Source organism: Syngnathus leptorhynchus, chromosome 1 (genome assembly GCF_054491065.1).
Source record: "Syngnathus leptorhynchus isolate UIUO chromosome 1, UIUO_Slep, whole genome shotgun sequence".
NCBI lineage: Eukaryota > Metazoa > Chordata > Actinopteri > Syngnathiformes > Syngnathidae > Syngnathus > Syngnathus leptorhynchus.
In genome coordinates this window covers 18,986,220-19,008,064 of record NC_141195.1, presented here as the reverse complement: position 1 = coordinate 19,008,064, position 21,845 = coordinate 18,986,220, and the positions used below count along the sequence as shown (strand labels likewise).

Here is a 21,845-nt window from a genome sequence, read left to right as displayed (position 1 = left end):
GTCTTGGGATCACTAATTAGGGTTTCACAATAGGGTTAGGGTTTCCGACGAGGGTTTTAAAGCGCGGTTAGGGTTTCAAACTAGGTTTTAAAACTAGGGTTAGGGTTTCCCACCAGGGTTTCGAACTACTTTTAGGGTTTCCAAGATTAGGGTTTCTAACTGGGCTGTCAAACTAGGGTTAGGGTTTCCGACTAGGGTTTCCAACCAGTTCTGGGATCCCTAATTAGGGTTTGAAACTAGGGTTAGGGTTTCCAAATACGGTTTTAAAACATGGTTAGGGTTCCCAACTAGGTTTTAAAACTAGGGTTAGGGTTTCCAGCCAGGGTTTCGAACTACTTTTAGGGTTTCCAAGATTAGGGTTTCTGACTGGGTTTAGGGTTAGGGTTTCCGACTAGGGTTTCCAACCAGTTCTGGGATCCCTAATTAGGGTTTCAAACTAGGGTTAGGGTTTCCGAATAGGGTTTTAAAACATGGTTAGGGTTCCCAACTAGGTTTTAAAACTAGGGTTAGGGTTTCCAGCCAGGGTTTCGAACTACTTTTAGGGTTTCCAAGATTAGGGTTTCTAACTGGGCTTAGGGTTAGGGTTTCCGACTAGGGTTTCCAACCAGTTCTGGGATCCCTAATTAGGGTTTCAAACTAGGGTTAGGGTTTCCGAATAGGGTTTTAAAACATGGTTAGGGCTCCCAACTAGGTTTTAAAACTAGGGTTAGGGTTTCCAGCCAGGGTTTTGAACTACTTTTAGGGTTTCCAAGATTAGGGTTTCTAACTGGGTTTAGGGTTAGGGTTTCCGATTAGGGTTTCCAACCAGTTCTGGGATCCCTAATTAGGGTTTCAAACTAGGGTTAGGGTTTCCGAATAGGGTTTTAAAACATGGTTAGGGTTCCCAACTAGGTTTTAAAACTAGGGTTAGGGTTTCCAGCCAGGGTTTCAAACTACTTTTAGGGTTTCCAAGATTAGGTTTTCTAACTGGGCTGTCAAACTAGGGTTAGGGTTTCCGTCTAGGGTTTCCAACCAGTTTTGGGATCCCTAATTAGGGTTTCAAACTAGGGTTAGGGTTTCAGACTAGGGTTTTAAAGCGCGGTTAGGGTTTCAAACTAGGTTTTAAAACTAGGGTTAGAGTTTCCAACCAGGGTTTCAAACTACTTTTAGGGTTTCCAAGATTAGGGTTTCTAACTAGGCTTTCAAACTAGGGTCAGGGTTTCCGACTAGGGTTTCCAACGAGTTTTATGATCGCTAATTAGGGTTTTACAAAAAAAGCACATACAAAAATCACGCCAGGAAGGTGGAAGGCAATCAGGTCAGCCATCCATTGAGGTGTCCCTTATTTATTTTTCAGGAAGTTGGTTACCCTGGGCATGTGGCAGCAGTAAATCCTATCAAACAGGTGGAACTTCAAAGGTATTTGGAAGTGATAAGTTGAGGGGAGAGCATGTGTTAGGGTGTGTTAGGGCAAATTTTTAAATGATACATTCAACATGACATTTGGAGAACAATCATTGACGTCTTGTTAATAAAGCAATTGAACCTATTATTATTTTTCAAAACTGATTCATTAATTTAGATAGAAGTTTAATAGATTATTAAAATAATCATTACTTGCAGCTATAAAAAAAACAAAAACAAATTGCTGTTCTATGTGTATATCAGCAGTTATTGTCAGACATCACTCATGGATGATAGTCAGCATAAAACCCTGACCGGAGGACGGTAAATACAGTGATCCCTCCTACTTCGCGGGGGTTACGTTCCAGACCCAACCGCGAAATGGGAATTTCCGCGAAATAGAAACTAGATTTTTTTGAGCTATTCTTGGAAGATATTCTATTTTTATCGCTGACATCAACCAGCTCGCTGCTAGGGGACTTTCATATCAATGGACTGTGCGCTCCGCATTCATGCCTTAGCGACGAGACTAACAGTGTATTGCTATGTCCAGATGAAGGCCACCGCCGGTGGAGAGTGTTATATCTTTACTATTTTCCAGGTTCTGATGTAGCAAGCATGGTTCGGACAACGACGTGATGGGTACTGCTTTATTCCTTTCATCACAGTCAGTTCACTGGCCGTACATCGCGACACTGAACGTCCCCGAAGCTCCCCCTCCCACATCCGGGGTTTTCCCACTACGGAACATGAGTTAGTCCAAAATATACAACAGCGAGAACGCCCTGAAGTCACATGTGACGATAAAGTATACTGTACTGACTCTTTAATTTATTCATTTCACTTTTAAACGTAAGCTATCATTATTAAAGGAAAATGAAGAAACTCAAGTGGCCGCGAAACCTCGTGAAATGATGAAATTTCTGCGATAAAATAATTCATTTCCGCATTTTTGAAAACCCGCGATATAGCGAAGCCGCGATAGTTGAAGCCGCGAAGTAGGAGGGATTACTGTATTTAAGTAATCAGCCTTTTTGCTCTTTTGTCTGGGCTTCCTTTAATTAGGCCCGTGGAGATAATGTGGACTAACACAGGGAGCAAGCTTTGTTTGAAGGGGGAACAGTCAGGAGTCAGCAAATGTTGGACTGATAAATCAGTACCATGATGCTCATGACGGGAGCATCAGGTATTTGACAAAACACAACAAGCAGGTTAAGTTGCTGTCCTGTCAACAACATGACTGCAATGTGTTGTGCTCAACTACATGTTTGAACAATTTGAATTTGCTGACATTAGACTGGTTATCAAAGTGTTCAACCATAATCACCCATAAAGCCTTGAGCTGTTATGTTAGCAATGCTAGCAGGTTTGTGCTACCATCAAAATTATTTTAAAACTAGTGGGAAATTGGATATAAAATTGACTCCAATTTACAAAAAAAAAAAAAATCTTCTTCATCCGATAAGATTGTAATTCCATAAATTATTTCAGCAAATAAAAGCCTGCCAGAGTTGTTTGCCGGTAAAATACCATCCACCGTCAGATGTTGCTGCTTAGGATGTACCAAAGTCTTAACAGATTTGCAACTGTCTGCAACCTTTTAGGAATTCTGATGAAATGTCAATATTCACTATGTGTGCATAAAACCCACAGTTCAGTGAGATAGATACAGGCATAAGGGAACAATCAGATTACCATACATCAGGGGGATCACAGAACAATGACTACAATGAGCAATGAAAAAAACACAATATAGGCACAAGAGTCAAAACACACAAAATTAAGACAATTAATTGTAGACCCCAAGGATAAAATACACTAATATACCGACTGCTCTGCAAATCCTGCAACAGAACATTTATAGGGGAGACAGGGAAGGCCTTTAATATGCGAAAATGAGAACATCTAAAAGAATGCCTCACATCAAAGTCAAAGTCTACACTGCAAAATGTATGAGGCTGTGACGCAACAGAGTCTAGCCACATTTTTAGTCATTTTTCCTTTGTTGAATGTATGGCCTCTGGTCAGTGGCAAAAGATTAACAGACAGTTTGGTAAAACTAGAACACAACAACTTACATTTTCACAGTCCCAAAAAAGTAAATATATACCATGCTGGATACATATAAGGCAGAATGTATATTCTCATTAGATTGCTTGATTCTCAATGTATTATCTAAAGTGGAATGTAATTAGCCACAATGCAATATTTAATCTGCAAGGACAGTTACATGTCATTACCAGGATGGTTTGTTGAGTCGTGGTGATTAAATATCAAAATTCCATTCACCTCAGGAACATCATCATACTTTGTAAATTGCAAATTGAATTTATGGTCGTGAAAAAAATAAAACCTCACCTTGGACTCAGAGAAATGCGTAACTGCATGGTTTCAAAAAGCCTCCAAAGATTAATAATAATCATACGTGTACATGCATGAAATGAACAAGTGACCACAATGACGAGTTCATTTTAGTTGTGTATGTATCCTCTTATTCCAACATATTTAATCTGCAATCAATTAACTAAAAACTAATTTAGGGTGATATGAGACATACAATGTTGCTAGAAACTTAATTACATCATGCATCGAAGGCTTTATATATATCCTTTCTCTGTATCCATTGTAAGATTGCAATATTTCTTTATAATGTATGCCATTGGAAAGTGTTTCAAGACGTACAGAACAAAGAAGCATTTTTTATTTATTTTTTCATTATTTAGAATGTATCACGTCAATTAACTGTTCAACATGCATTTCATGCAAGACACGAGCTTTCACTCTTTCTGGAAATTCAAACTCACTCCAAGGCCACATTGTAGAGATGCTGCATCAAATCCTACAAAAGCAGCTTATCTGCTCAGCCCACTAAAACTAAGTAATTGACTAATCAATGCATCATGACAAAGTGACCTTGGGGTGCAGCAGTCAAGTTGTTTTGAGAAAAAGCACGCAACCCCAATATATACCATAAAGTGATACAAATATAATCAATGGTTATCATTCCATTTTGCATGTTTTTTATGTTAGGTGCTCATGGGTACATCTATTTGGACTAATATTTACATGTGGGACGCTCAGCATAACAGATTTTTTTTTTATTATTCCCCCCACATGCATTATTTACAAAATGCTTTTCTATGCACACATCGTATTCCTATTACGGCCATAAAACTCACTCTTAACTCTCTTCTATTACTGTTGTGTTTGTATTCACATGCATCACTTAAAATTGGAATGTTTTCAGCACAGCGTTTCCCAATTTGAATGTTGACTCTATGTTCGATTGGTCTATGAAATAAGTAAGACATTTAGCACATGGATGTCTTTCACCTGCCATACAATATATCTGAATTTAATAATAAATCTATTTAACATTCTTGTCCCCCTCCCTGCAAAATATATCTGTCAGAAATAATCCCGAATGAATAAAGAGCTGAAGAATGTTAACCATTTTAAATTAAACCCTATGGACGTAATGTTTTGCTAACATACTCTGAGTCAGTGCTTTGCAAAAACTGGGGCGTGGGAGGTGTGGTGCGATGTCAGACGGGATATGTGTGTGTGTGGCCCCAGGGAGCATGTTAATTAGGATAAAATGTTATTCAGTGTACATATTACACATTTTTAGACAAATAATACTATTTATAGTCACTGAGGAGAGTTTGGGGGGGGCGTGAAATATTTTCTTCTTCCTGGGAGGGCATAACAGAAAATAATTGAAAAGCAGTTCTCTAAGTAAACATGGTCTGTGTTATCAGCCATCTGGCTGCGATACTTTTTCAATGCAACATGGATTTCCTTATTGCAGCGTGTACTTATTCATTCACTCATCTTCCGTCACATTTATCCTAATGAGGGTCGCGAGCGTGCTGTCACCTATCCCAGCAATCTTTGGGCGGTGGGCAAGGTACACCCTGAACTGGTCCCCAGCCAATTGCAGGACATATGGACAAACAACCACTGACAATCACAATCACTCCTACAGGCAATTTAGAGAGGTTAGGTTATGATCTACCAAAACAAACGTTCCTGTGAGATCCAATAAGATTAGAAAGGACACCTTTTCCAAGTGTTCTACTTTATTTAACACTTTGTTCAGTGTTCTACCTTTGACAAGAGCATTTAAATCGTCCAAATTGGATTTCAAAGGATGACATTTTGAGAATCGGTTTCCATCATGAGACCAGCAATAAAAATTACAGAAACCCTTTGTATAACAGACGAAGATCACCAGTCATGACTGCTTCTGGGTTAAAAGACACGGGTGCACACACACACTGGAAATTGAGATGTGTTCATTCGACAGTCCATTTTTTCCCCCCTTGTCTAATTCTAGAAGACATCAAATGTTCCTCACTCCAGCCTTCAAAAGGTTCTAAGATTGAGGGAAAAACAATATTAGAAACCAGTGAGGACTGAGCTTGCTATCGTTTTGTCCCCCTCAATGTCACTACCTCACATTTCTTTTGACTTGTGAGCAGGATGATGAAAGGCACATTCCGAAAACAACTCGTGAAAACACTATTACAACCAACTTTGAAACATCAAACAAAGTAATGAATGTCTTGAACAGTAATCCATGTAGATTTAATCAACCCGTATGCGGTAACGTAATTTTTTTTCAGTCTTACCCACAGTCAAAAACATCTAAAAGAGGCAGTAGAAAGACCAGTATTAGCTGTGTGTAATGTTTTTTTAGTACTGCAGTTCTGAAACTAATTAGATACAGCGATTTGTGTGTGAGAGATTTACATCAGGTAAATGTTCATTACTTTTTCTCAAGGTTTGAGAGATGGACCCGAAAAAAAGTGCTTCCACCTTGCTGCATATCTCTGTTTGATATGCAAAAAAAAAACCAAAAAACATTTTGATAAAAAAAATAAAATAAATAAAAAAAAAAGAGACATTCACAGCACTGGAAACTTTATGTGCCAACAAGGTGTTGACTCTTTTTGTGTTTTATTACTTTCTCTCTAGTTGTGTTCACAACAGGCTCACGTTGTTTTTATCAGGGACTCAAGTGGTAATTACAGTTGCTGCATAACTCATGAAGATCATCTGAAATTGAAAATGCATCCGCAATTTACCATCATGGTTTGGTGGTGAAGGAGGTTCGATACAATTTTTGGATGAGATACTATATCACATATTGCCAAAGCGTTGTCATAAACAGTAATAGCAGAGAGTATATCAAACATATAACAAAGTCGCTTTTGTTCTCGTCTGACGTCAATAAAATATTTTACTCTGACTCAATAAAAAACAACTGAAAACCTGTTTTGGAGCTCCCCCATGTAAAGTTAGTGTGAGAAAAGACTGCACTTGTAAAAATATATGATTATACAGATGATCAAATTTTTTCACTTCAGGGCATTTCCAGACTCAAATGAGCTTTGTTATAAGGCATTGAATCGGACAACATTTGTGATTTACAATACCATGCTGCTGTTATATACTTAAGGAGCCTGATTCATAATCTGTGTCTATTTCCCAAGGAATTCACAAGCCCTGAAAGTAAAGCAGCTTGTTTTCTTCGATTAGCCAATGAGGTGATGTCAGGGGATACATTTGTTGCCTAGGCCCAACTTCATTATTCTTGGATTATACTGGTCCTTTTTTTTTATTTTATTTTTTAACCTACCACGATAGTGTCAATTTACAATGGCGCGAAATAAGGAGGATGTGTGCTCCTGTTCGTTATATCACTGCCAGATAGAAAATGGCCAGGTGCTTTTTATGCGAAAACCTTAGCCTTGTCCTTTTCTGTCAATTTTTAGGCATTGTCACCTTTGCTTGCCTGCCCTTCACTCTCCCTCAGATGGCCTCACGCAGATTGTCTAGCCACACCAAGGAGCGAGCGGCACACGGATCCATGATTGGGAGTTCAAGCGTGTGTGGGTGTCAGTGATATAAATGAAATGAAGAAATGAGCAACGCAGCGGTGAACCAGGTCATGGTGAAAGATTTGATAAATGTGTTCCTCGAATTCTATGGCCTTCTCGCTCAGCAGAGAGGTCAAAGGACCAATGTACACCCCTCATTCCATAACTATCTGGTAGATTACACCGATCAACTGGAGATTCAAGTTAATTTCTGGAGATCATTTTCAACTGCTGAGTCCTGATCTGCCCTCATTCTTTTTCCCTTGCGCAACGAGTCATAATGATAGTACTAATAGATACACATGAAATGTCATAACTATAAATTTCAACACATGTTAAAGTCTGTATGTGCAAGCTTTTTAAGGTCAAATATAAAAAAAAAACATTTGAAAATAGCTCAACAACCCAAAAGTGAAACCCTGTTTAAAATCAGCGTCAAAATTATCTTTATGAACTCATACAGTAGCCATCTCAGATTAAAATTGGCTCTTGACCAGTTTTATTAACCTGAATAGTATGTGTTTTGGCAAGTGCTTGCACATGCCACTATTTTTTGCTTTAAAATATTATAGGTTTAGCCCCGGTTTAGAATAAAGCCTTTGAACAAAACACTAACCATACTATAAATAGGAATCATATTGATGGTATTTGTGTAAAATCCAGCCAATCCTGTTTAAATTGACTGATATAGAACATTACAATTTTTGGCTTAAGCGGCTTTGTTAAAATCCATGCTTGATACCATGAATTAATCATCTCATCTCACTATTTCATAATGTTCCTTTGTGGTTAACATTGTCATAGCGACAGTAATAAAATCCTACAGAAAATTAGCCGTTAGTTCATATAATTTAACGCCAAGAGAAGAAAGTGAAATAATGGATTCCCAATATTAGTGTGCCGAACACAGTGGGGGCCTATTTTAAGACCAACCCCCCTGCTAATGTTAATATTAATCTATTCCCTGCACTATGCGCCAAGATCATAAAAAAGATGGTTAACTGTCAGGTACATATCTTGTCAAACCCCTATAAATGTTTTGCTTTATATTTTGGGAAATAGTGTTTAATTTGCTAATTATTCTTGCTCATATGCTAATAGTTCAGATGTTTGTCTGTAATGATGTCATTCACTGCTCGTCACTCTGTCATGCTATGCAAGTGTGAAATAAAATGTGAAAAGAGAGGATAGAACATCATTTCATAATTAACTCAGAACTATTGGCTGTCTTGTTGATGATGTTATGCGTTAGGGTGTTGAACTGACAGCAAAAAGCCGAGCGTCATTGTTGTCGATCTCAGATTTATTGCCACCGGGAAATGAATTTGTGGATGAATTTGCCAGTCACAGAGAATGGGGATGGATTCACGAGATATGAGACAGCACATGATAAATATATTCATTGATCAACATGCATTAAGCTGCACCAAGATTAAACGCTTCATTATCATGCGGTCACTGATAGATCAAGTGCTTCATCTTGCCGGACCTTAACTATTGAACATTTTAAAGTGACGACGTTCCTTGATTAGGTATCAAAGTATAAATTGATGACCTAAATTGTTATCAAGCTGAAAGCTAACCCAAGAAAGATTGAAGAGCTCTCAGAGAGTACAGACCACTGCCAAATAAATGTTTGACACCATCAGCTCCTTCTGACATTGTCCTTCACTGCCATTTGTTTGTTAGTCATCAGAATTACATTTAAAAAAAAAAGAAACACTACAATACACATGAACATGACATCTTTCATATTCAGGACTGCCGGGCCAATTATGAGCCCGGCCTTTGTTTTTTGTTTGATTAAAAAACACATTTCTATGCAATTGCCTTTAATTAACCCACGCTGGCTGATTCGGCTGCAGTTTGTGCTCTCTTCAATGCTGCCCATGGTCATCCTGGAAGGAGGGTCATCCCATTGGTTTCTCATTTTATCCCAGTTGAGGTTTTGTGAGTTTTTCCTTACCCCGGGAGTTAAGCTCAGGGGATGTCGAGAATAATTGCCAACTTTGGCCATGTGAAGCCTTTTGAGACATGTTTGTGATTAAGGGCTATATAATTAAAATTGATTTGACTTCTTTGATCTGGCTGGCGCATTTCTGCCTGTGCTTGACCTTCTCGAGTATCTCGTCCTAAAGCATTAGACACGTGTCGCATGCAATGCAGTCAGTCCCACATCAATTAGAATTAAAACCACAATATAATTAGCCTTAATGTATCTTTATTTGATTAGGTTCTCTGGGTGAGATGTATTTTGGGTCATTCAATAAAACATTAAGTCATAACTGACTTACCAGGCAAAGATTCCAAGTGCAGCACAAGCTTGTGTTTATTGAACAAAGGGGAAGTAGGACGTTAGAATGCTGGTGGGGCAGGATCAGCGACAAAGCAGCTCCAAGGCAAGCTGATGACAGTTGCCGGAACACGGCTGGCTGCTTGCGGGGGGAAGATCAGGCGAGCAGGCAAACAGACAGGTAAGGAAGCAAGCGTAGTGGCAGCATGCGTCGTCAAAGCAGACGGGCAAAGCGAGTTCGTGGTTGGGTACAGGAAGTGGGTCAGGCCGGGCAGCGTTCAGAAATGGTAGGGCAAACAGACAGGCAAGGTCACTCTGAGAGCAGACAGTGAGCACCACAGACAAACTGACCTGTGTGTGGCAGGAGAAGTGCGCTTAAGTAGGCAACTTGATAAGAAACAGGTGGCAGATAGGAAGGGCGTGGCTGTGAACGGTATGCGTCACAGCGGATGGGAGTGCAAACAAGTCGGGAGGTAGGGAGGCTGTGTGTGAGGAAAAGTAGACCCGGGTTCGGAAGGAACGGTCACGGGACAATAAAATGTTTGCCCTGTGAGTCGCTGATAATGTAGGGGTACACACGCCTGACTTGGAGGCGGGTAGCGTGCCATCAGTCCCTGTTCAGTGGCGGTGTGCGACCCTGAACAAGATAAGCGATGTTGAAAATGGATGGCTGGATGTTTGCACTATTGTTTCTGCCATCTAAACAAGCATCCATTCTCATAAATGATATCACTGCTAAAATCCTTGATGTGAAAAGAACCCACGCACGCTATTGAGCAAAATTGAGAAAATGATTTCAGAACCTCTAAAGTTATGTCTTTGTAAGGATGGAGAGTGATATTGTGAATGTAACTTGAGTGTATATTGAAGTACAGCCGGTATTGATGTTAATTAAAAAAGCACATTATTCAATCAAGCCTAGGGCATCTGGAGTTTCGAATGAAACATTGCAATTCCACCACATTTACTTTTGAAACCTTCACTTCAAACGGAAGGTCAGTCGATGGACAAGGGAGGGAGTTTTCAAAATGAAATGAAAGCAGTAGCTACTGTATCATAATGGAGCTGCCGTGTAGCGTATCAATCATAACATTCATCATGAAATGTATTTCCTCAAAAGTAAAATAGGACACTGAACCTTCATCTACCAAATGTATAGTATTCCATCAATACTACCAACATCACCTATGGAATGTCTCCATAGAATCCTCACGTTTTCCTTTGCTTTATTTCCCCCATCCCGATTACCCCGTCACACTCCACATGCATACAAATTTGGTCTGCATGGTTATCGGCCGCATCCCCAGTTGAATTCCGCCAGGCATTCTGTGCTCGGAGGCTAATCACTGCAGGGTGCCAGTCACAGAGCAAAACGTGTACAAAGCATTCTTGGATTGTGACAAATGCATTTTCACAGAGCAGTCCATTTAAAAAATAGACAGTCTACTACTACAGTCTTGCTGGATTAGATGTACCATGTCTGCACAATATCAGCTATACATTTGTCGGAATATGAATTGACGCATGTGTACAATAAAATATATTGGTTCTTTCTTCCGATCATAGGGAAGATTCCAGAACCACTCTGAGGATGTTATGACATTTATTGCCGATATAACAATCCAAAATGGGTTATGGGACCACATAGAAGGTTTTAAATCCTTCCTAAGAATAAGGTTCAAGCCAGCTTCATGGCTCAACTGCTGCAGTGTGACGTGAATGGAATAAGAGGACTTAATATTTATGCAAATTATAATCTGATTAACACCTGATTTATTGTTGTTGCGCAAATTTACATGAGATGATCTGGGAATGCAGTATGTAAAGGTTTACTACATGCTTGCGATAAGAATACCCTTATGGGAATCATACTTACACACACTACTATTGGATATGTGCAGTTCAACTGAGTAATTCAAATTGAAGCTATAAAATGTGTTCAGTTCAATGTATGGTTAGGAAATGATTTTTATTTGTATTCCTCTAACAGGAGCAAAGTTGTTATTGGAATATAATTAAGCATACCATCCGTTCAACAGTCTCTTAAAGCTTTTTCGATAGTTTCAGGTTTAGTTTTACACAGCACTGACATCACTCTGTATTTTATCCAATTGGTTCACTTAACGAGATGATTCCGGGACTCTGCAGGGCAATCAGCAAGTTTTTCCCCTTACAAAGTGCGACTGCACTGTTATTGGCGGTCAGCAATCTGAGCTGGAGCGATCACAGCCCTTCTTTGTCTTCCTGTGACTGATTGGCAACTTCTCATAAGGGCAAAATTATGAAATTACTATTCAAATTCAAAGGGGGAAGATGGCAGTAAAATTGCTGACATAATTAGAATTTATAAATTACTAACTTCACAAACTAGTCCCACCTCGAATTTCAAACCAATGCCACGTCCTCTCACTAACATGCATGATTGCAATTTTTAAACATGGTCTTTCATAATGGCAGACAATTATGAGAATGCATAGTTATGATTGTAAATGAAACCCAACAAAATAGCACTGTGAGCAATACGAAGCTTGCATTCCTACCATAAAACAACGGCTGCTATGATGATCACATTATTTGTAGATAACTAAAATGGTATTGGTGTGAAGTTGTATTTTTGTCCAATATTAGTTTAGCAAGAGTTTACCGAACAGTTGCTTTATTTATTTTTACTTAAAATATACCTTGTAATTTTTACATATGCAACATCCGGTTGCAGTTACTATATTTAAGAAAAAAAAATGGTGTGCTTAACCAACAAACAGAAAAAGCATAAAATCTACTTAATACAATGACTACAAAAATTAATATCTAATCTCATAACTTGGTAAAATGATGTTTCAGAGGTGGTAATATTGAATCGAGCCACAAAGCGTTACCTTCCTCGAAACTCTCTAAGTGTGCTTGAAAGACATTTGTGTAAACAGTTCAGTAGTAACTGAAAAGAACTTTCGAATGAAACTTTTCATAACAACATGAACTTGGCTGCATTTCTTTGCAAGTTTTAGCTTCTAAGTGCTGTGTCGTGCTGTTTCAAAACTGGATCAACTTTGAAGTAGCGGCCTCACTGCAGTATTTGTGGTTGAAAAGAAAGCACTTGTTGCTGTCGACATATTCAAATCCCACTTGAAGAGAATTATTCACGCTTGTATTGATAAAGTTCTTCTTGATCTTTGTGAAAACTGACATTTTGATCCATTATTATCCCTTGACGCAATCATCACGGGCAATCTCGGATGTTCTTCAAAGAAGTACACTGACCAATGCGGGGGGGAAAAATGACATGAGAGGAAAACAATATTTGGAGAAGCATTTCAGATTACTTTACTAGTTCATGATTTGGGACATTTTTTTTATTCACTTTCTTGTTCCATGTACATTATCTATATATTTTTCACCCTTTCTTGTCTTTGAACTAAGCCTTGAGGGGATTTCTTGTACTGTAGCACCAAGTGAAAATCATTAGTCCTTCATCGGGAGAAATGGGATGAGATGAAAGTAAGGGATCTTGGTGATGGGCTGAGAAATTACAAGAGATTCACTCGCTGGTTCCTTTCATGCCTGGCTTGATTCGGAAATACATCACAGGAACAAATATTGGGGAAGGTATAGTGAGGTAATATGTATACGCTCTTGTTTTTCTTATATGCAATGATGCAATGACGAATGATACCAGTTACATTTAATCTTCCTTTGGCACGGCGGGTCATAAATATTCTGTCGTCCTTTCCATTGACAAGTCATGAATAATCGATCAATCACCACAAGAGCCAAGGCCTATGTTTTTTTTGGAAAAGATACAATTTCTTTTCCCTCCTGTGGATATCAGAATCATGCAAATATGACCGACTTTTATTTTTATCGACTCAACTATATTTATTTGTATGGTGTATTCACAACAGTTACAGTTGTACTACAAATCACTGTAAACAAAACGTATAATAATTATATGCAATCAAGAAAAAGAATCCAACAACATCTCCAGTCCAAATGTGGCCCGGCTCCTTTTACACTGGCATACAGCAGTTAGAGAGTTCTATTCCCTCTTGTTGCACATGTTTGCAGCAATTATTACCTTTCGATGAGAAGGGAACAAAACTGAAATCCCCATCGACCTGTACTGTGAGATGTTCGAGGTTATCACAGCGTGCATGTGTCAGTCAGTCAATCACAGTGTGTCATGACAATAATTCACAGTGCGTGAGCCACAACCAGCTACACTCCCTTACTTATGTATTTCTTTGTTGATGGCGCAATCAGCCTGTTTCTTTGGCTGGTTGCTCAGCATTCTGCTTCAAGCCAAGATTTTGCATCAACACGCTTGTTTGCCCGTCCGTGTAGCTATTGGGGATTCTGCTATCAAGACAATGCTTTCTGTGAGTTGCAGACACCAATTAACTGTGGGCATGCCTGACCTGTTTACTGTGGATTATGGAGCATTTGATGACCATGGCCCGCAACAGATATCCAGTCTTCAAAGTCTCATTCTCTCAAACATGACGCTATCGGCTCTTTGGAGTGACCTGACACAGATAATTTCAAAGTTATTATAAAGTAATTTCCAACTATTCCTGTAGTTCACTGTAGTGCCACATTTGGGCCCCACACCACGTTCTCACCTTATGTTAGCATGATGCCAGTCATAATTGTGACATGCTAAGTAGACATGGGACGATGTCGGATTCTAACAGTATATTGCCATATTACGATATTGAAATTGCAGCCCTTAAGTGTGGTATCATCAAATATTTAGGTCAATCAAACATTTTACCTCATTCAACACAATTCATTTTATTTTCAAACAAAATATGGAATCTTTGCAACGTTAACAAACATCTACCATGTATTATTTTGAAATATTTAGGTCAAGGAGTTTGACACCTGTGGTTTACAGTGATCCCTCGCCACTTCGCGCTTCTCCTATTACGGAGTCGCTATTTCGCGGCTTCATAAGTGACCTTAACCCTAACCCTTGCCATTTGCGACCCTAACCCTTTCGTCCAGTACTTCTTGCTCCATATGGGCCACGTTGCTGACACAGTTCACAAGGGTTTGCCTACAGTAGTCATTCCATGTCTGTGTCCATTTCTCTACAGTTTGTGCAGGAGCACTATTATAGGTCCCCTCGACTCTGACAATCAGGTTCTTCCAGCAGGTTTAAAATGTCAAGACCGATATGTTATGTTAGAAATGTAAAATTTTTGATGTTCAGAGTGGGATCTGAGCCCGTGACACGAAGGAATAAAGCAGCACACTTGCAACGACAAACTAACATTTGATGGCAAGTTGCCTGTCACAAGAGGAATTCCTGTATGTCATGTATCATACTGTGTCGTTGTCACTGTCATTTTTGAATTACTACTAAAAGCCTTCAAAGATGACAGCGACAACAGCAGTAACAGACTCGCATGAAGTCCCATTTGAATAATTCTTCTTATAGAATCCTAATAACAGAATTATTGCAGCAAAGGAAGCAATAAAATGAGAACAAATGAATAATAGTCCTTTCCCTGAGAGAATGAACCACGTATATTCGTGCAAATTATATAGGGTTGGTATTCAAGCGGCACCTTCCTGTCGGAATATGTACGTGCGTCTACTGTGAAATTATTCGACATAGGGTTGGATTTTTCACTTTCAAGACTTTAAACGCTTCAGCTTGTCAGTTGTGGGTTTGGGGTCGGTGGGGAAATTAGGGACTGGACGAAAATTAAAAGTGCACGTATTTTCAACAGCCTAACATGATATCGTGTAGACGCATTTAGATTCATCACCACATGACTCATCATCCTTCACACAGCTACTGGAAAAAGAAATTCAGTCCAACTGCAAGCAAGAGCTCAGACTCCTGAAAGTTATTACAAACTAGGGATTTGATGCCCACTCGGAAGCAAAGCGAATGAAGAAGAGACTTTGGCTGTCCATTCCTCCTTTGCACTGTAATCACAAACACTGCTGTTTAGCATTCTGGAGAGAGCTTCACATCGTAGACATGCTGTTGCTTCCCATGTCCTTGTTAATACAGTACCTTGTGTGTTGTTTGAGGGTTTAACATTTACTATAACATCTGTGCTCGTTTTAATTAACCTGTCTGACTTTTATGGTATGACATAATTTAGATTGAAACTGGTCAAATGTTTGTAATCGTGATTAATTTTGTTCATTATTATAGAAGGTGACGGAAGAAATGTATTTTGATTTGAAACTCAGAGTACAGTGATATCACTTTTAACAAGCCAAACATGTGAATGAACCAATGCAAGTAAGGTGTATAGGGACTCGGTAAGCACCAGAGCGGAGCTGTCCTCGTTTTGCCTGATATCCTCCTCTGTGACACCTTCTCCCATAGGGTATTGTGACGTTCAGAGGACACGTCCAAGTGACTCTTATCAACCCCACACACGCACGCACACACACACACACACACACACACACACACACACACACACACACACACACACACACACACACACACACACACACACACACACACACACACACACACACAAAGAAAATGAGCTATTATCACATCTATAATGATTATGTAAAGAAAAATAAAGCAAAGAAAAATAAAGGAAAGAAAAATATACATTCACACTGCAAATATAAATGCCTGAAGGTCACATGCAGCAATTTGATACGGTGCAATTTATTGCTGGTGTCTTAATTGCATGTCAGTGATTTACTTTAGTTGTCTCTTCTTCTAATATCGTATACATATATACTACATATACTCCGTTCTGTAGCCCTATCTGTTGCCCTACCAGTCTGCTTGATAGCTGGTATGCGACCCGTCTGTTGCCCCACGCTGCTATCCTGTATGCTACCCGTCGGTTGCCCTGTTGTCTGTCCTTGCTGGTTCCTGTTATTTTGTCCTCCACTAACCGTTTCTCTTCAATAAACCCTTTGGTCCAAGCTGCATTTGGTTGCTCGGTCCCATCCTGTGACAAAATCAATCCATTGATCCATTTTCAACACCAGTTATCCTGTTGAGGGTCGCGGGGGTTGACACAATATTTCCCCTGAATGAATAACTCACTTGAGTTTTAGCAAGTCTCAACTCTGTGATACAAAGATCAGTTCAAAGTGCGGGGTAAATCCTGGCACCTCTGAAGATTCTGTGCCTGGGTGAATGAGGCTGTTGGCATTCTTAATCCAAACATTCATCTCAATTCATATAATTTGAAAGTGACTCAGTAGAACGACTGGTGAGGAAAGCAAAAGCCTTGATGTCGCGGTGATGACGCGAATTAGGAGGCTGAGCGGCTGTCTTGCAATTAAAAGATTGCCGGTTTGATCCTCTCGTGACTTCAAGTGTCAAAATGTCTCCAGGCCGCATACAGAATCCCTTAATTGCTTCTCATGCTGTGTCATTAGTGTGTGAATGAGCTGGAGTTATACAGTGTGATCTTCATCAACAGTGTGCCCATATTCATGTGAAAGAGGCATCAGTGAAATATTAAATGCAAATCAACCACACGGAACTGTAGACCATTTCAGCTTTAGTAATATACAGGAGAGAGATGCAGCTGGAGTGGTCAGTGTTGTCAAAGAACAGCGCCGTCACCATAATTGACGAGTGAATGGTGAGTGAGATACATTGTCCAAATGTATCGTCCAAAGAATTATGTCCAATCATTTCCATTTAAATATGCTCCTCTATTACTGTAGAAGCAGAGCATCTAGAAAGAGCCGTACGGTATCTGAAGGTTTGTCCAATACCCATGCAACCCTATAGCTATATATAATTAACTGCTATACCTCTTAAAAGGACAATTTGAAATATTAAATGTTAAAACTGATGTTACTTGACAGTCGCAACTTTCTCACAGTTCACTTTTTGTTCACTCATTATTCCCTATATCATGCGAATTTTGTGGTCCTTTTTTTTCCACATGGACTGTTACTAGAGCAATAAGTGAGAGACGGGAGGAAAGAGCCCATAAAAAACAGATCATATCCAAAGTTTGGGACCATTTCACATTATTAAAGTGAGCAAAAGTGCAATGGGTCTATTTGCAAAGAACTGGCACAACCCTAAGTAGAATTGTTAGCAGAGGTGGGCATCATCATCCGTCATTGAGTTTTCCGTCCCTAGTTCAGCCTCGCCCTGTCGGCCCGAGTCAGCCAAACTCCGTCGAGAACAGACTTAGTGATACCACATCACCTGCAGATGCTGCATACCTGACATGCAGCCAAATAAAATATTAATAAAAGATAGTTGTTTACCTTTTGGTCCCACAGACAGCAATGATGTGTCCCATATCGTTTTTATATCAACACGTTGTGCCTGTTTTTTTGTGTGTGTTTTTTTATTTATTTATTTAGCTGCAGATCCTTTGAGTGATGTGGAAATGATGGTCTTAATGCCCATTTGGATCTCACCAATGAGTGACGGGCTGGGCCCACGTGGGTCAGAGAATCAAAACTCAGGGACGGAGGACAATGCCCACCTCTGATTATTAGTTAATTTAGACCCAGCCACGAGTGGAATTTATATCAATTTATGAATGTGCAAAAAAAAAACTTAAAACTTAAAAACTTTAGCTACTTTTTATGTAGGAAATTAAAAACCAAAACCTGCCTGTGTACAATAAAACACAGGGGAAAACAAATAAACAGCACTCTGTTGTTGGCCTTTGATAGCCCCCCTCCGCGATTCTATGCTGGAACAAGTTTTAGTTTTATTGCTGTCCTTATTTTATCATCCATGGCCTCTTTGTACGTGTTCCCTATAGCTTCTGAAAGCAAAGCAATAGCATGAAGAAAATTTTTAAGTGTGGTGGTCGCCTGTTATCCGTTATTTCACAGTGATATTATTCAATAAAATTTGTGCCAAGGGCCCTGTACTTTAGCACCAACAACAATATCACTGTTTTAGATTAGCAATATAAAATGTGCCTGTCTGCAGGAAAATGAACACTACTGTTAAAAAAAAAAATGAAAGTGTTTAATTTAGGGCATTTTGGGCCTACATTTCAGCCCTGTTAAACGATTCCACCGCAATACATGTTAGAAATTTCCAAAAATATTATCTACATTTCAAATTTTAAAAAAAATTACTGAAGAGGTTGAAACAGAGAAAAAAAAGAAGTCCAAAACAGGAAAAAAAAAACTCCAAACAGAACAAAAAGGGACACAAAATGAAGAAAATTGATTAAATCCAAAATCTGAAAAAAATTGAGATATTTGGCAATTCTGATGACATTTTAGAAAAAGAATATAATATCATATATGAATGAATGATGTGTGAAATCTGTCACGTCTCGTCCCCAGCCGTTCCACTATGTGTCTGTTGTCATGGTTTCTGTCTGTGTGCTCGCCCCTCCCCTCCTGTGTGCCCATGGTTAGTTTGATTATTCTTACTTGCTTCTTGTTACCTGTCGTGTATATAAATCCTGTCTGCCCCTCACGCCCCGTCGGATCATTGTTGTCTTCAAGTCTTTTTGGTTGCTGTCGTTTTCAAGTCTGTTTCGGTTAGTCAGTCAGTCATGTTATCGTTTTGTTAACTCATGTCAGTTTGCCGAGTCTGTTAGTTTGTGTTCTCTGATAAACCCTGCTCCAAGCTGCATTTGGTCGCCCTGCTCCATTCCATCCGTGATAAAATCTTGCCGTTTGACCCACGGGATGGATGAAAAATTTATGACAGGAGCTCATCGGACCATAAGACTGGTGAGCTAACCACAAATATTCAATTTCAAGGGACTTGACTCAATGGACATTGGGCACTGACCATTAGAAATTTTGGGGTTACTCTGTAAACAATTATGACTACCGTATTTTCCGGACTATAAGGCACACCTAAAAACCCAAAATTTTGAGTCCGGTGCACCTAATATATGGACCAAATTCTGAAATTTAAACTGGCCTGAAGCATTGTGTCATGAAATCAATCATAAGGGGCCCGCTGAATACTATGAATCATGAATCAAAAAGACTATGATCATTATTTTGTGATTACAAAGTAATCTTTTGCATCTGAAGTTGAAATAAAAAAAATAAAATGGAGAATGATATGGTAAAATACGGTAAATAAAGTCTGATTATAACTGCAGTATGGTTCCCTTTCATGAAAGTTCACCACTGTACATAATCTGACAAGATATGACTCGGATGAATGTTGAGTAGCATTTCAAGCCTAGTAAGAGAATATTATAGTTGGAGTTTTACTGATAAAATGTGCATGTAGCGTTTCTCCCAGGCTTATTGGAACAACTATACACCAAATGCATCGCTTGTCCATTTATCTATAAGTTTGTGCTTTCCACGCAGAGTGGCTTACAGTTTTTTAGTTAACAGCCATTCAACTCACACTCTCATTCACTGAGTCTCACTCAACAGACCAGACCAAGGCAGATACAGTACAATATTGTAGACTGTGAGGATGGCAAACCCAAGTGGACAAGAATCCCATAGAGTATTGGTTTCATGGTTTAAACTAGGGGAGGAAAAAGGTCGCTACTTTGCGGATTTAATCTGTCATGAGGGTGGACTGGAATTTAACCCCTACCATAGATGAATCATGAACTATTATTTGATTTGCAAGAAAGTAAGACACCCCAGGAAAATCCTTCAACCAGAGACAGAGCGCCTGACTGACAAGGTGTTAATCATTTACTGTGCACTCGCAGGCACATCCCCATCAGTCTAATCTCCAAACTGCAGATTCAGGGGGGCGCATGAAATGCATGGGGGGCCCAAATATTATTATCACCAAACAGACAGCACTTATTTTGCTCAACAGCATGGAACGCACAAGGGCCACTGGGAATAAACACCATAACCTCTGTTTTCTTTTAATTGTAATTCCAAAAATCTGATGCTATCCAGGTCTTGATTTTCCCCAGACAGGACAAAAGTGGCCTTAATGAGAAATCATCTTTTCTGCTCAGCGAGAAAAATATTTGACACTCATCCGCATACCAATGGAAAGAATTCCGTACCAGGTTTCTTTAAGATGGAACCCAAAGGCAACAGATACAATGAAAACACAATACGATAGTGGGGCAGTCCAAGGCCTAAACCAGTACTGCCCACTGCGAACGAGCCAACAGACTTCTGCAGTTAAATCCTACAAAACCAGACACACATTGTCTCAACTGTCATTGGCCAGGCAAATATAATTAAATACTTGTAAAATGGCTGACTATGTGCTATGCAACATCTTAAAACATGCCTGGAAAACCTCCATGACATGGACACCAACAGGTCACTTCACCCGACCCAAGCAGAATGGGCAAAGGAGCAAAGTTTCCATTTTAAACACTTCAAATGTGCCGTTGGTGATGCAACAGCACCTGTCCGCGCAAACCGCACTGACTATACTGTATATGGAAACGCACGGCGGGGAATGCCAAGCATGTTTTTTGTCTGCACGTAGTATAGCTGAAAAACGAAAGGTGTTCATCGTAGCACTGCACCTCCTTCCCCCGTTATAACGGCAGGACTGTTCTAGGGGGCGCACCCCCAGTTTGAAAACCACCGCCATTATGAATGGCCATGTCGAGACACGTGAGTCTTTGGGTCAGACACAATTTTTTGATGAGTGTAAAATGACATGCTCTATAAACAAGAAGCCAGACACATCTCTCCACAGTGACATCTGTAGACATTATTCCATACATAACCGATGCTGCCGGTTCGGCATTCACCGACAAGCTACTATACATTACTCATGCTGCCACATGCACTTAGCTTTATGTTAACACAAGTCATGCAGCTGGGGGCAGGAGACGTAACATGGTGTCCCGAGGGTAACAGAAGACCGATGAACCATTCTGCCTTGTCTCAGTTGCTTACACAGACAGGCTTGCTGCTGTCAGGGCTAGACAGTAAACCTGCTCAACTCTGATGCTAATTAATACTGAGGGAAGTTCAATACTGTATGGCAGTACTGGAATAAGACATTGCAGATTTATTTTGTACATGTCATGAAAATCAAGGGTAACAACAAAAAAAAAAGGTGGCCAACAAATGAGGGGTCATTGAAATTTTGCCTAACTTAACTAAATTAAGACTATCTACTGCTTAAAGCTTGCAGGAATTGTTTAAAAATTGAATAAAGTTTGTCTTCTTACGTCCCTTATCTGCACATCTGCTCCCCTCAGCAATCATTGCATCATCAATATCTATTCAGTTTCAACTATTAATAGTATTCATTTTTAATAAATGTATAAAGACTTCGAGAACAAAACCACACAATTTGTGGAACCTACAGTGTTCGAAATAATGTCAAGATCAGTTAATATTTACTAATTTAATAATGAATATTTAGAGTATTTGCCAAC

General features: G+C 39.4%; 1 protein-coding gene across 1 annotated transcript in view; it reads right to left on the bottom strand.

The window, feature by feature from the left end:
- The window catches only part of opn7b (opsin 7, group member b), a 60,153-nt gene extending 50,336 nt beyond the window's left edge, over positions 1-9,817 (bottom strand). Inside the window, exon 1 of the mRNA XM_085918047.1 lies at positions 9,563-9,817. The gene's annotated coding sequence lies outside the window, so the exon portion shown is untranslated. The remainder of the gene's footprint in view (positions 1-9,562) is intronic.
- Between the last annotated feature and the right edge of the window lie 12,028 nt (positions 9,818-21,845).